Source organism: Saimiri boliviensis, chromosome 4 (assembly GCF_048565385.1).
Source record: "Saimiri boliviensis isolate mSaiBol1 chromosome 4, mSaiBol1.pri, whole genome shotgun sequence".
Classification (NCBI taxonomy): Eukaryota; Metazoa; Chordata; class Mammalia; order Primates; family Cebidae; genus Saimiri; species Saimiri boliviensis.
In genome coordinates this window covers 9,275,874-9,290,059 of record NC_133452.1, presented here as the reverse complement: position 1 = coordinate 9,290,059, position 14,186 = coordinate 9,275,874, and positions in this window count along the sequence as shown.

Here is a 14,186-nt window from a genome sequence, read left to right as displayed (position 1 = left end):
GCGCCCGGCCGCAATCAAGTTTTTAAAATGTCATATGTTTTTTTTTTTTTTTTTTTTTTTTTTTTGAGACAGAGTTTCGCTCTTGTTACCCAGGCTGGAGTGCAATGGCGCCATCTCGGCTCACCGCAACCTCCGCCTCCTGGGTTCAGGCAATTCTCCTGCCTCAGCCTCCCAAGTAGCTGGGATTACAAGCACGTGCCACCACGCCCAGCTAATTTTTTGTATTTTTAGTAGAGACGGGGTTTCACCATGTTGACCAGGATGGTCTCGATCTCTTGACCTCGTGATCCACCCGCCTCGGCCTCCCAAAGTGCTGGGATTACAGGCTTGAGCCACCGCGCCCGGCAAATGTCCTATGTTTTTACAACCAACAAACTCTTAAGACTTTCTTATTAAGATCATTTCAAGTACACTCAAATAGGTGTGACATATCATTGAGGAGAATGCAGAGGAATAAGCGAAATTTCCTCCTTTACCAACAATGCTTATGACCTGTTATTTGCAAAAGATGGATGTATTTGCAGAACTTTCTGTTCTATTGATTAGATCTCAATGCTCTTAACACCGAATTTTCTTGATATTTACTTCACTGTTTTCTCTTAAAGACATCTTCAGGTCAATTCAGCCTGGCTGGGGATGACCCTGAAATGCCATCCACTACCCTCTCCTGAATCCAGGCAATAAGCAACTTGAAATCATAGAACGCAGAAGCAAATCTACAACAACAACAAGAACTGAATTCAAATCAGTTAATGCATAAGTGATTGGCAGCAAATTGAAAAAGATAACAGTTTCATGATCTGATTTTAAAAGACAAGGTAATATAACACCAACACTGAAACCTAGCATTTGTATTCTTCATAGCCAAGTGACAAGACAGCATTTTAGTTCAAGTGGTATTTAACTTGAGATGATTTTTGCTGTCATTGCATTTTATACATTAGAGGATTTTTTTTTTTAGAACAGTTTTCATAAGCATGCATTACTTTTACAAACAGAAAAGTAAAGCTATATTTTTAACAGCCTGGGCAACATGGCAAAACCCTGTCTCTATAAAAAATACAAAAATTAGCCAAGCATGGTGGTACATGCCTGTAGTCCCAGCTACCTGGGGGGAGGATCTCCTGAGCCCTGGAGGTCGAGGCTGCCACATGTTCATGCCACTGCATTCCAGCCTGAGTGACAAAATGAGAGCCTGTTTCAAAAAAAGAAAAAGCAGTATTTATTTTCTATAATAAATATTGATTGTTATCCATTGTTGATGTAATGCTTTCTTTATTTGGTAGCTGTTATAGCTTACAGCAGGATGGCACCTTGAAGGACGGCCTAATTGGAGTGTGATTCTGGGCCAGCAGCATCAGTACCAACTGGGAGCTTGTTGGAAATGCAGAGTCTCAGGCCCCACCCCAGGCCTGGTGAATCACATACTGTATTTTAACAACATCCCCAGAAGATTCACTAAGGTTTGAGAAGTGCTTGTGTCAATCCAAATCCCTCTTTTAACAGAAGATGGATCAGAGCCAGGGAGGCTGAGTTTGCTGGTCCAGGGTTAAACAAGTAACAGGAAACAGAGCTGGAGCAGACTCAGTGTTTAATGATTCTTATCTCAGAATTCTTTCCACTATATTTCCTAGGATTTCAGATCCAAAGGCAAGGCTGAAACAAAAAGCATATTGATGTCAAAGAGTAAAAAGAGAATTTCTACCTTTTAAACTCATGATCATTCTATGAAATGTCATTAAAAGTCCACCTATACTCCATGTGTTTGGAGTTTATAGAGAGTCCATTTGCTTCCCCCCCCCCACACACACACAAATAGCATTGAAATTAGGCAACTATCAGACAAAAGTTGGCAGAAAGTGTAGGAAATCTTTTCTCCATAAGTGCTCATTTTATCTTGGTTTCAAGCCAAAGCCATGTCTAGTTCAATGAAACTTACTTTCAGGATTGATTTGCAAGAGAGGCAGAACAGAAAAGGATCCCCACTGGCCTGCGTCTCTGCTCTCACCCCCTCCAGTCTACTTCTCACCCACAGCCTTTGCAAGAGTGAGCTTTGCAAAAGAAAAATGAGAACATGCTGTTCTCCTCTCTGAATGTGGGTACCCTGAAAGTCCCCTGTATTCTTATAATAAATTCTACCATTAAGCTGGCTTTGTCACCTGCACCAAGAGTCCTACTTCTTAAGCTGTTGGAGACTCACCCTCCTATACACAAAATTCATGGATCTAGTTGTGATGTTCAAATGAGACAGAATGTATGAAGCACCAGAAATAGTGTAGAACCTCAAAACATGACCACTCTTTCCTCCTCCCTTCACCCGGTCCATTAATACACAGATAACTTTCATATCTAAATTTCCAGTTGGCATTTCTTTCCTAAACCTCAGACAGTTCATCCAATAACCTGGTAAATATCTTCATTTATGTATCCTAAAGAAAGCTCAAATTGAGCAAGTTCAAAATCAAATCTTATGGCTCCAACTTATCCGGTTCTCTGGAGTCCAATTTCCCAACTTTCTAGTTCCACATTTTGGTGCAACTGATTACTTTGAAGTTATCTTCTATTCTTTCCTGTTCTTCTTGCTTCTCTTCCCCCCTCCAACCTCTAAAGCATCCTATTAATTCTCTTCTTCCACAACTCCCAAAGCATCTGTTAATTCTCTTCTCAAAGAATGTCTCCACAGTCGTCTCCTCTCATTGCCACTGCTCCTGGGTTACTACAGGCCCCCTCTACTCTTTTTTTTTTTTTATTTTTTGAGACGGAGTTTCGCTCTTGTTACCCAGGCTGGAGTGCAATGGCGCGATCTCGGCTCACCGCAACCTCCGCCTCCTGGGTTCAGGCAATTCTCCTGCCTCAGCCTCCTGAGTAGCTGGGATTACAGGCACGCACCACCATGCCCAGCTAATTTTTTGTATTTTCAGTAGAGACGGGGTTTCACCATGTTGACCAGAATGGTCTCGATCTCTTGACCTCGTGATCCACCCGCCTAGGCCTCCCAAAGTGCTGGGATTACAGGCTTGAGCCACTGGGCCCGGCCCCCTCTACTCTTGATTCACTTCAAATAAATCTCTTCTTGCACTTTTTATTTCAGCATAAATGTCAAATTCCTTAGGATGACATGCAAGACGTTTCATGATCTAGCGCTCTCTCTCTCTCTCTCTCTCTCTCTCTCTCCAGTTTTATCTCTTGCCTCTTTCTATATCGTCTGAGTCTGTTTTCTGCGGCTATAACAGGTTACTACACACTGAATCATTTATAAAGAACAGAAGTTTACTTGGCTCACAGTTCTAGAGACCAAGAAGTCCAAGAGCATGGCACTGCATCTGGGAGAGTCAACCCATGGCAGAAGACATCACATTGTGAGGAAGCATGCATGAGAGACAGAGAGAAAATGAGGACCAAACTTATCCTTTCATCATATCCCACTCCCGTGATGGCTAACCCACTCCCCAAAACCGCATGACTCCATATATGAGACCATAGCCCTTATGACCTAATCACCTATTCAAGGTCCCACCTTCCAGTCCTGTGACATTTCCAACTATATGTCAACATGAATTTTGGTGGGAAAGTTCAAATCACAGCATATACTTCTCCAAGGACCACCCTTACCTCACCCCTCCTCAGCCAGCTGAACTCTCACAGCCTTTAAGACTACCTTACCACCCCCTCCAGGAAGCCATCGGCCCAACTCCTTTAAAAGGTAGGCTTGCCTTGTACTAATTTCTATTAATGCATCTAACACAATGGAATTTAATTGATACGTTTATTTCCTACTAGCTTGTGAGGGCAAAATATTCTTTTTCAGTGATCTGGCACAATAGAGTCCAAGAAATGCTAACTGAATGAGTGAACATTATCACTTACTTCTTTTTTGTTTTTTAACACGGGGCTTCTGTTGCTCAGGTTGGAGTGCAGTGGCATAAACATGGCTCACTGCAACCTCAATTTCCTGGGTTCAAGCAATCCTCCCACTTCAACCTCCTGAGTAGCTGGGAATACAGATGTAAGCCAACATGCCTGGCTAATTTTAAAAAAATTTTTTGTAGTCCGGGTGTGGTGGCTCAAGCCTGTAATCCCAGCACTTTGGGAGGCCGAGGTGTGTGGATCACGAGGTCAAGAGATCGAGACCATCCTGGTCAATATGGTGAAACCCTGTCTCTACTAAAAATACAAAACATTAGCTGGACGTGGTGGCAAGTGCCTGTAATCCCAGCTACTCAGGAATTTGAGGCAGGAGAATTGCCTGAACCCAGGAGGCGGAGGTTGTCGTGAACCGAGATTGCGCCATTGCACTCCAGCCTGGGTAACAAGAGTAAAACTCCATCTCAAAAAAAAAAAAAAAATTTTTTTTTTTTTGTAGCGATAAGGTCTCACCATGTTGCCCAGTCATGTCTCAAATTCCTGGGCTCAAGTGATCCTACTGCCTTGGCCTCCCAAACTGCTGGGATTACAGGTGTGAACCACCACGCCCAGCTGTGCCACCTTTTACTGGGGCATTTGGGACATTCTGTTTCCACTCCTATAACTCAAATGAGTTTCTTTTCAGGCATCACTTTTATTCTTGGGTTTTATATATTATACATACATTTAAGAAAAAGTTTTAAGTCTCTATAAAATCATTTTCCTCCTTTTACCGTGTTCTTTTTCAGTCTTTGTTTATATGCATGCATTACCTATAATCCTAGTGGATACAGAAAATTGTTACCATATTTTTACCTAGTACAACCTAAACACATTTACTTATCAGAATTGTCCTGATTATCTTCTTGTTTTTCCAGTATTCTACATACTTAGCATATAGTATTTTTCTTACTTGCCCTCCTGTGGGATATTGTGCACGGCCTGCCTTCACCTACTTTGGCTCATTCTTCAATGGCATTTGCTTCTATTTAATGGACACTAAGCACTTTGTGTCAGATATATTTTTGTTTTCTGTTTTAGAAATGAGGACCTGAAGCTTAGCTTTGTTTCACTTTCTCAAGGTTACGTAGCTAGTAAATATCAGAGGCAGGATTTACGTCAAGTGTGCCTAACTCAGAGAATCGTATTCTTTTTTTTTTTTTTTTTTTTTTTTTGAGACGGAGTTTCGCTCTTGTTACCCAGGCTGGAGTGCAATGGCTCGATCTCGGCTCACCGCAACCTCTGCCTCCTGGGTTCAGGCAATTCTCCTGCCTCAGCCTCCCGAGTAGCTGGGATTACAGGCACGCGCCACTATGCCCAGCTAATTTTTTGTATTTTTAGTAGAGACGGGGTTTCACCATGTTGACCAGGATGGTCTCAATCTCTCGACCTCGTGATCCACCCGCCTCGGCCTCCCAAAGTGCTGGGATTACAGAGAATCGTATTCTTTACTGTATACCACCATGACAACACACACATTTTTCTTCTTTTGGGTAAATTTCTAAGATCAAGTCCCAGAAGAATAGGGTTTTGTGACTCATTACATGCACTACTGAATGTACCAATACTCATCACGACTTTGCTAATGCCTTAAAAATGTTTTGCAAATTTTACCATGCTGATGAACACTAATTTTAAGTTTTGTACCTCATATGTGAAGTTTAAGGTCTTTCAAAGTGTTTGTTTTATTTATCTTATCATTTACATTTATTCTTGTGTGAAACCTATTCTTATTCTTTAATTTTTTTTTTAGCTAGAGTCTCGCTCACTCTGTCGCCCAGGCTGCAGTGCAGTGACCTGATCTCAGCTCACTGCAGCCTCCCTCTCCCAGGTTTCAGCTGGGATTACAGGTGTGTACCACCATGCCTGGCTAATTTTTTTTTTGGTATTTTTAGTAGAGACAGGGTTTCACCATGTTGGCCAGGCAGATCTTGAACTCCTGGCTTCAGGTGATCCCTCCACTTTGGCCTCCCATGAGCCACCATGCCCAGCCCCTTATTCTTTAATTTTATATTATTTAATTTTATACCTGTAGTCTTGATACTTACCATTTACAAATAAATGTTAATTCAATTTCTTCTATGATTTCAGCTGCTTCCATTGTATTTTCCATCAGTTTTACTATAATTTTCTATTTAAGTTCTTATTTTGAGCTTATTTTTGTGTGTGTGTCGTGTAAGGTGTTTAAAATGATCAATGAAATTTCCACTCCATCATGCCATTCATTAAATCAACAAATCTTCCATTGTTTTCAGTGTGGTGACATACAAAGATTACGGGCTTTTAGAGAAAACAGATCTGGGTTGAGATCCTGGAGATGAATCCAGTTGTGTTTGAGGGCGGCCTTTTCCCAAGCCTCCAAGAACCTCTGCCCACCTGCAGGGCTCAGGAATGTAGGGCAAAGGAAGATCCTGCATACCACAGCGCTGCCCCGCTCCACTCACAAGCCCATCTGGGACGCTTGTGCCTTCCTCCAACTTAAGCTGCAGGACTTGGCAGTGCCAGCCACACACCTTCTCCAGGAGGATCTTGGTGGTCCAGGGAAGTGGGACAGACCTAGAGCAGTTGGCGAAGCAGGGACCTTTGCCAGAGAAGAATGGGAAGCAAGTGACTATGGAGGCAACCAAAGAGAAAGAAAATGCTTCAAGAAAGAAAGCAAAGTTGAGGAGCTGATCTCTTTGCAAAACAATCAGGACATTCTTGACATTTCATGGATTCCTTACCTGAGGTATGCTGGGAGTTGCCCAATCCTTCCGTGATCTGTAACAGGGACACCTTCCACATGGGTACAGAAATTGGCAACATCGCTGGGTGCTTGTAATCCCAGCACTTTGGGAGACCGAGGTGGGTGGATCACGAGGTCATGAGTTCAACACCAGCCTGGCCAAGATGGTGAAACCGTCTCTACTGAAAATACATAAAAATTAGCATGGTGGTGGGCACCTGTAATCCCAGCTATTCGGGAGGCTGAGACAGAGACCTGCCCAAACCTGGAAGGCAGAGGTTGCAGTGAGCCGAGATCATGCCACTGCACTCCAGCCTGGGTGACAGAGTGAGACTCTGTCTCAAAAAAAAAAAAAAAAAGAAAGAAAAAGAAAGGAAGGAAGGGAGGGAGGCAGGGAGAGAGGGAGGGAAGGAAGGAAGACTGGCAACACCTGGACCCTAAGCTTGATTTTTGCTGTTTCTCTTGTTTTAATAATGATCCCATCATACAGGATTTTCCTGGCCTCCGCTGGAGAAGGGGGCCTTAGGAATGTTTTCTCTAGTTGCTGTGCTTGGCTTCAGATTTCCCCAAATCCTACTAAGAAGAATCGTTCTATTGAACTGGGGAGCATGGGTTCCTGCATTTGCTGCCTTATACTGTCTGTGCTCTGGGCATCTCCACATCTGGGCATCTGCCTCTTGAGCACTGGCAGGTGGGGCCACAAGGGCTCTTGGGACTTGGCTTCATGATGTTGTGTCCTCTCCACACTTGGCAATCAGAGAGTTTGATCTTTGCCTTCACAGGGAGTCAGGTTTTGCCTTTGATGGGGCTACACATTACGGGAGCTGGTCTTTACATGCCCACACCTCTGAGCATGACTTGGCTAAAATATTTGTCCTGCGGCTTCGTCACATATTTCTCATGAGCTGGTCTTCAGTCACCTTTTTACACTTCTTCTGGGTCTGCAGACTCTAAGTGCTCACGAGCTAGAAGGTGGTCCTTCTGATGGCTCTGCACTGAGCTGGCCCACAAGGAGGTAGTGAGGGCATTTCCTGAGGGCTCTTGAAAATCAACTCTTTACTGAAATGAAAAGAAAGATCTGAGTTGTTTCTAAGGGAAACACTGCAGTGGATTTCTTAACAAGTGAGATTTGGCTAAATTGTGAAATAAACTTTCCCAAACCAATTCTATAGTTGGGCCTAGAGGGAAAAAATGAATTGAGAGCTTTGAAAATTAAATTCAGAAAGAAAATGTGTCCTTTTCTTTTTCTGCCCATCACTAACCACCACTCTGCCTTCCTTCCGCCCTTTCATTACAATCTTGTACGATCTGCCCCTTTTTATAGAGTATTTTTCAAAACAATGGTATCCTGAGATGGGAGAGTAAGCAAATTCAACAGTCCAAGAGTCACTTATGGGACAATGACAAAAGTGTCACTGAAAAGAGAGCAAATGTATAAGAATTAGAAAAGAATAAAATTGCCATTATAAATAAAATAAAATTCCAAAAAAATCTGACAATTTATCAAAATTAATGAGTTTAGCAAGGTCAACAGGCTAAAATCGATGGCATTCACATATCATGTGACAACCTGCATTCCCCAAAGACACCCGTAGCAATAGCTGCCACCTGCATGCTCTTCTGCAGTGTGATTTACAGTCCCTTTCAAGAGATGGGTCCCCTTCCCCTCTCCTGAAACTGGATGGTTTTGTGACGGGGCTGTAACCAGTAGAATGTGGTAGAAATGATACTGCAGAACTCCCAAGGCTCAGTCAGAAAAGGTGCAGCAGCTTCCTCCTGGTTGTCTGAAAGGTGCTCTCAGGGCACTCCCTGTCAGAACCCAAGCACATGAGAGGTCACATGCAGAAGCTTCATGAACAGTCCCAGGGGAGCCCAGCCTGTCAGTCCTGCCCAGGTGCCCAGAATGTGCCAAAAAAGCCTCCAGATAGGCTGGCCAGGCACCGTGGCTCAAGCCTGTAATCTTAGCACTTTGGGAGGCCAAGGCAGGTGGATCACAAGGTCAGGAGTTTGAGATCAGTCTGACCAACATGGTGAAACCCCGTCTCAAATGAAAATATAGAAATTAGCCGGGCATGTTGGGGTGTGCCTGTAGTCCCAGCTACTCAGGAGGCTAAGGCAGGATAATCACTTGAACCAGAGAGGCAGAAGTTGCAGTGAGCCCAGATCGCACCACTGCACTCCAGCCTGGGCGACAGAGTGAGACTCCATCTCAAAAAAAAAAAAAAAAAAAGGCTCCAGATAGTTCTAGTCTCAGCCATTCACATCAGCCCCAGCTGTTGGCATTTTGTCAACTGAGACCTCAGACATCTTGGAGTAGAGAGGAACCCTCTCCTATGGGCTGTGTCTAAACTGCTGATCCCCAGATGCCAACATGAAATGGCCGTGGTTTCACGCTACTAAGTTTGGGGTGGTTTGTTACACTGCTTTGGATACTCAAAACATGCACCAATAGTGAACAATTAGGAAAATGCAATCTAAAAAATTAAATTATTTATAATAGCAACACAAAGCACATATTATTCCCAAGAACGAATCCAGTAAAAGATGTGTAAGATCTTTATACAGGCCAGGCACGGTGGCTCATGCCTGTAATCCCAGCACTTTGGGAGGCCGAGGTGGGTGGATCAACTGAGGTTAGGAGTTCGAGACCAGCCGTGCTAACATGGTGAAACCCCATCTCTACTAAAAATACAAAAATTAGCCAGGTGTGGTGGCGGGTGGCTGTAATCCCATCTACTCAGGAGGCTGAGGCAGGAGAATCACTTGAACCTGGGAAATGGAGGTTGCAGTGAGCCAAGATCATGCCACTGCACTCCAGCCTGGGTGACAGAGCGAGACGCTGTATGAAGAAGGAAGAAGAAGGAAGAAGGAAGAAGGAAGGGGGGGGGGAGGAGGGGGGGGAAGAAAGAAAGAAGGAAGAAGGAAGAAGGAAGAAGAAGAAATGGGGAAAAAAAAAAAAGCTTTACTCAGTAAGCTAGAAAAGTCCACTAAAATAAATTCGAGAGGACTTAAATAAATGGAGGACTACACTATGGACACAAATTCAAATATTTATGGACAGATGTAAGTTTCCCTCAGCTGGTCTATAGCTCTGAAGCAGCGCATTAAGAATCACCAGATATGCAAGCTGCTTCCATCCCTTCCATGGAAATGAAAAGAACCAAGCACAGCCAAGAACAGGAGGAACGCCCATGCTTTCAGCCCCTGAGAGCTCTGGGTGTGTATTCTAAAGCTGCGCTGATTAAGGCAGTGCAGTAATAGAAAATACAGCAGTGAAACAAAACGGGAAGTCCAGAAATAGACCCAGGTACTTATGAGCTCATGATTTATGATGCAGGTGGCACTATAAGCAGTTGAAAAAAAAGAATCAGTCTAAAAAAAAAAAAAAATTGTATTGAGTCAATTGGATCGCCACACAGAAAAAATAAAACTTGATGGCCGGGTGCAGTGGCTCACGTCTATTATAATCCCAGCACTCTGGGGGGCCAAGGCGGGTGGATCATGAAGTCACGAGTTCAAGACCAGCCTGGCCCAGATGGTGAAATCCTGTCTCTATTAAAAATACAAAAATTAGCCAGTCCTGCTGGCAAGCACTTGTAATCCCAGCTACTCAGGAGGATGAGGCAGGAGAATTGCTTGAACCTGGGAGACAGAGGTTGTACTACGCCGAGATCACACCACTATACTCCAGCCTGGGAGACAGAGCAAGACTCCATCTCAGAAATAAATAAATAAAATAAAACTTGACTCCTTCCTCATGCCATGCATGGAAGTCATTTACAAGTGCATTGCAGATTTAAATATGAAAGATAAAATAATGAGGATTCTTGAAGACAAAACAGGAGCTGATCTTCAATCCTCTTAAACGTGATTCAAAAAGTATTAATCATAATGAAAAAATGGAGCACCGGGACTACCTTAAAATGGAGCTCTGTTCATCAAAAGATTCCATTAACAGAGCCAAAAGGCAAACCACAGGGTGCAATGGAGACTGGCCAAGAGCCCTCATACAGAATACAACAAAATTTCCTTCAAATCAGTAAGAGAGAACCCCATAGAAAATGTGAAAAGCTCGAACAGGTATGTCACGAAAGAAAATATCCAAATCACCAGCAAACATTTGTTTTTCAGGGTTTTTTTTGAGACAAAGTCGCACACTCTCGCCCAGGCTGGAGTGCAGTGGTGTGATCTCAGCTCACTGCAACCTCCACCTTCTAGGTTCAAGCAATTCTCCTGACTCAGCCTCCCAAGTAGCTGGGATTACAGGCGCCCACCACCACGCCTGAATAATTTTTGCACTTTTTGTACGGGCAGGGTTTCACCATGTTGGTCAGGCTGGTCTTGACTAAAAATACAAAAAAAAAAAAATTAGCCGGGCGTTGTGGCACACGCCTGTAATTCCAGCTACTTGGGAGGCTGAGGCAGGAGAATTGCTTGAAGCCAGGAAGCAGAGGTTGCGGTAAGGCTAGATTGCACCACTGCACTCCAGCCTGGGTGACTGAGTACAAACAAACAAACTGATATTCACAAAAACTAGAACAAGCAAATAAATTGTGGCATACTTATGCTATAAGATACTACTCAACAATGAAAATGAATTAAATTCAGCTAAATGCTGTAACATGAAAAAATTCCACAAATATAATTTTGACCCAAAGAAGCTAGACACCAAAAATTACCTCTCTCTGATTCCAAGATAAGTTTAAAACTGGGGAAAACAAGTCTGTGTGTCAAGATAATGTCACGAATCTATGTGGTTACCTTTGGAGATGCAGGTGGGGTGGGGACTGGGAGGGGCAGGGAGGGGACATTGAGACCTGCTGTGTGCACTTTGGGGAGATTCACTGAAACGTATACACTTAAGATCAGTGCCCTTTTTTTGTATTCACATGGTTTCAATAAAAAAGCTAAAAAGAGGCTGGGCGCAGTGGCTCACACCTGTAATCCCAGCACTTTGGGAGGTTGAGGCAGGCGGTTCACGAGGTCAGGAGTTTGAGACCAGCCTGACCAACTTGGTGAAACCCTGTCTCTACTAAAAATACAAAAATTAGCTGGGTGTGGTGACGGGCACCTGTAGTCCCAGCTACTAAGGAGGCTGAGGCAGGAGAATGGCTTGACTCTGGGAGGTGGAGGTTGCGGTGAGCCAACATGGTATCATTGCACTCCAGCCTGGGCAACAAGAGCAAAAACTCTGTTTCTTTTTTTTTTTAATTTTTTTAATTTTTTAATTTTTTATTTTTTTTTCGAGACGGAGTTTCGCTCTTGTTACCCAGGCTGGAGTGCAATGGCGCGATCTCGGCTCACCGCAACCTCCGCCTCCTGGGCTCAGGCAATTCTCCTGCCTCAGCCTCCTAAGTGCTGGGATTACAGGTACGCGCCACCACACCCAGCTAATTTTTTGTATTTTTAGTAGAGACGGGGTTTCACCATGTTGACCAGGATGGTCTCGATCTCTCGACCTCGTGATCCACCCGCCTCAGCCTCCCAAAGTGCTGGGATTACAGGCTTGAGCCACCGCGCCCGGCCCAAACTCTGTTTCAAAAATAAATAAATAAATAAATAAGTTAAAAAGAAAAATTATTCACTCCAACTTCTCCATCTGTCGTCCAAGAGAAAACTCTAGATCTCCCTCCAGAACAACAGATTTTATTCTCTTTCAGTCCCATACTAATTTTAAAATGTATTTCTCTTTATTCGGGGTACCTAGGAATTACATTGATTCTAGCTTTGGTTTCTGAAAACGGCTTCAAGAACAGTGTCATAGGTGAGCCTGGCCTATCTGATATGATCGGCATAAACTACAATAGTCTGCATATGTTGAAACAATCTTTGCCATTATTCTGGTTTTTTTTTTTCTTTCACATGGGTGTGTTTTGATACCTTTCCTTATTATAAGAATATGTCATGTAGTTTAGTATTCTTTTTAACAGCAAAAATTATATTTTATCATACCTCTACTACTTGATACTAACCCTTTGAAGACTGGCTTGATAAATATTGCCATGAACTACTTACATAATTCAGTTTGATTCTGAAAGAGGTCATGTCCTATATGAACATCACTTGGCTAAAAAGAGCATTGGCTGGAGTTTTGCTTTGAGATGATAACGTGTTCCTACAGATCTTTGTGGGAACAGTAAAGTAGTTTGCCTGAGCAGAGGTTTCATACAGAAACTCCTACTTGATTTTAAACATTCACAACATTGAGTAACATTCATTTCTCTCTCTTTTTTTTTTTTTAAATCTCACCTGGGTACAGGTGGGCTGAGGCTGAAAAAGGGCGTCAGCCGAGTAACATTCATTAAGGCAAAAGCAAACCCTTGAGGAAAACGAGTTTCTTTATTTTTGTTTTGAGATGAAGACTCACTGCAGCCTCAAAATCCTGAGTTCAAGTAAACCTCCCACCTCAGCCTCCCGAGGAGCCGGGACTACAGGTACATGTCACTGCACCAAGCTAACCACATCTGACTACTTTTTGCAGGGTTTTTTGTTTTGTTTTGTTTTGTTTTGTTTTGTTTTTGTAGAGACGAGATCTTGCTGTTTTTCCCAGGCTGGTCTCAAACTCCTGGGCTCAATCGGTCCCTCCACCTTGGCCTCCCAAAGTGCTGGAATTATAGGCATGAGCCACCATACCTGGCCTGAATTTCTTTTTTTCTTGTGAAAATTGTTATATTGTTTTCTAAGAACCCAGCATCTGGGAAATGGGAAGATATCTGTCTAAATGCATAAACTTAGTTACAGTGTATTCTATACTTGAACTTTACTGAAAGCAGATCTTAAGCATTCTCACCACAAAAATAAAGGAATTATGTGAGATGATGGATACTAATTAACTTGGTGGTGGTGATCATTTCACAATGTATTCATATATCAAATATCTATTTGACAATTATGTCTGAATAAAGCAACAACACAAAACCCAGCAGCCGGCTTAAATCCGAAAGAATTAAATCCCAAAGAATGAGAACCGCTGTGGTTTATTGTATACTCACCCTGTTCAGGGCAGAACAAATAAATACATATGCTAAGTGCATTGCATACATATTTCAATTGTTTTTCTGTTTCACAAAGCTATGCTTTGACATAGCATCCCTGTTTTGAAGAAGAGGAAACTGAGCTCAGAGAGGCTGAAAACTTCTCACAAGGGGAAGCAGAGCTGGACTAACTCTAGGGCAGTTAGACCCCAAAGCCTGTGGCCTCAGGCACCATGTCCCTTTCCCTGCTCCACCTTCTCACAGGGGCTTGTCTCCCTTGCATTTTCTTCTGTCCAGATGCACAGGTCATTTTAGCAAGCAACCTACATCATTTCCTCTTATTTCATCCCCCAAAACATGGCATTCCCAGGATCTTCCAGAACTAAAACTGACAGCTTTACTCAAGAAAATACCTGTGGTGGTCAGCACAGTGGCTCATGCCTGTAATCCCAGCACTTTGGATGTCTGAGGTGGGTGGATCACTTGAGGTCAGGAGTTCGAGATCAGCCTGGCCAGCATGGCAAAACTCCATCTCTACTAAAATTACAAAAAAATTAGTGGGGCGCAGTGGCGTGCACCCATAG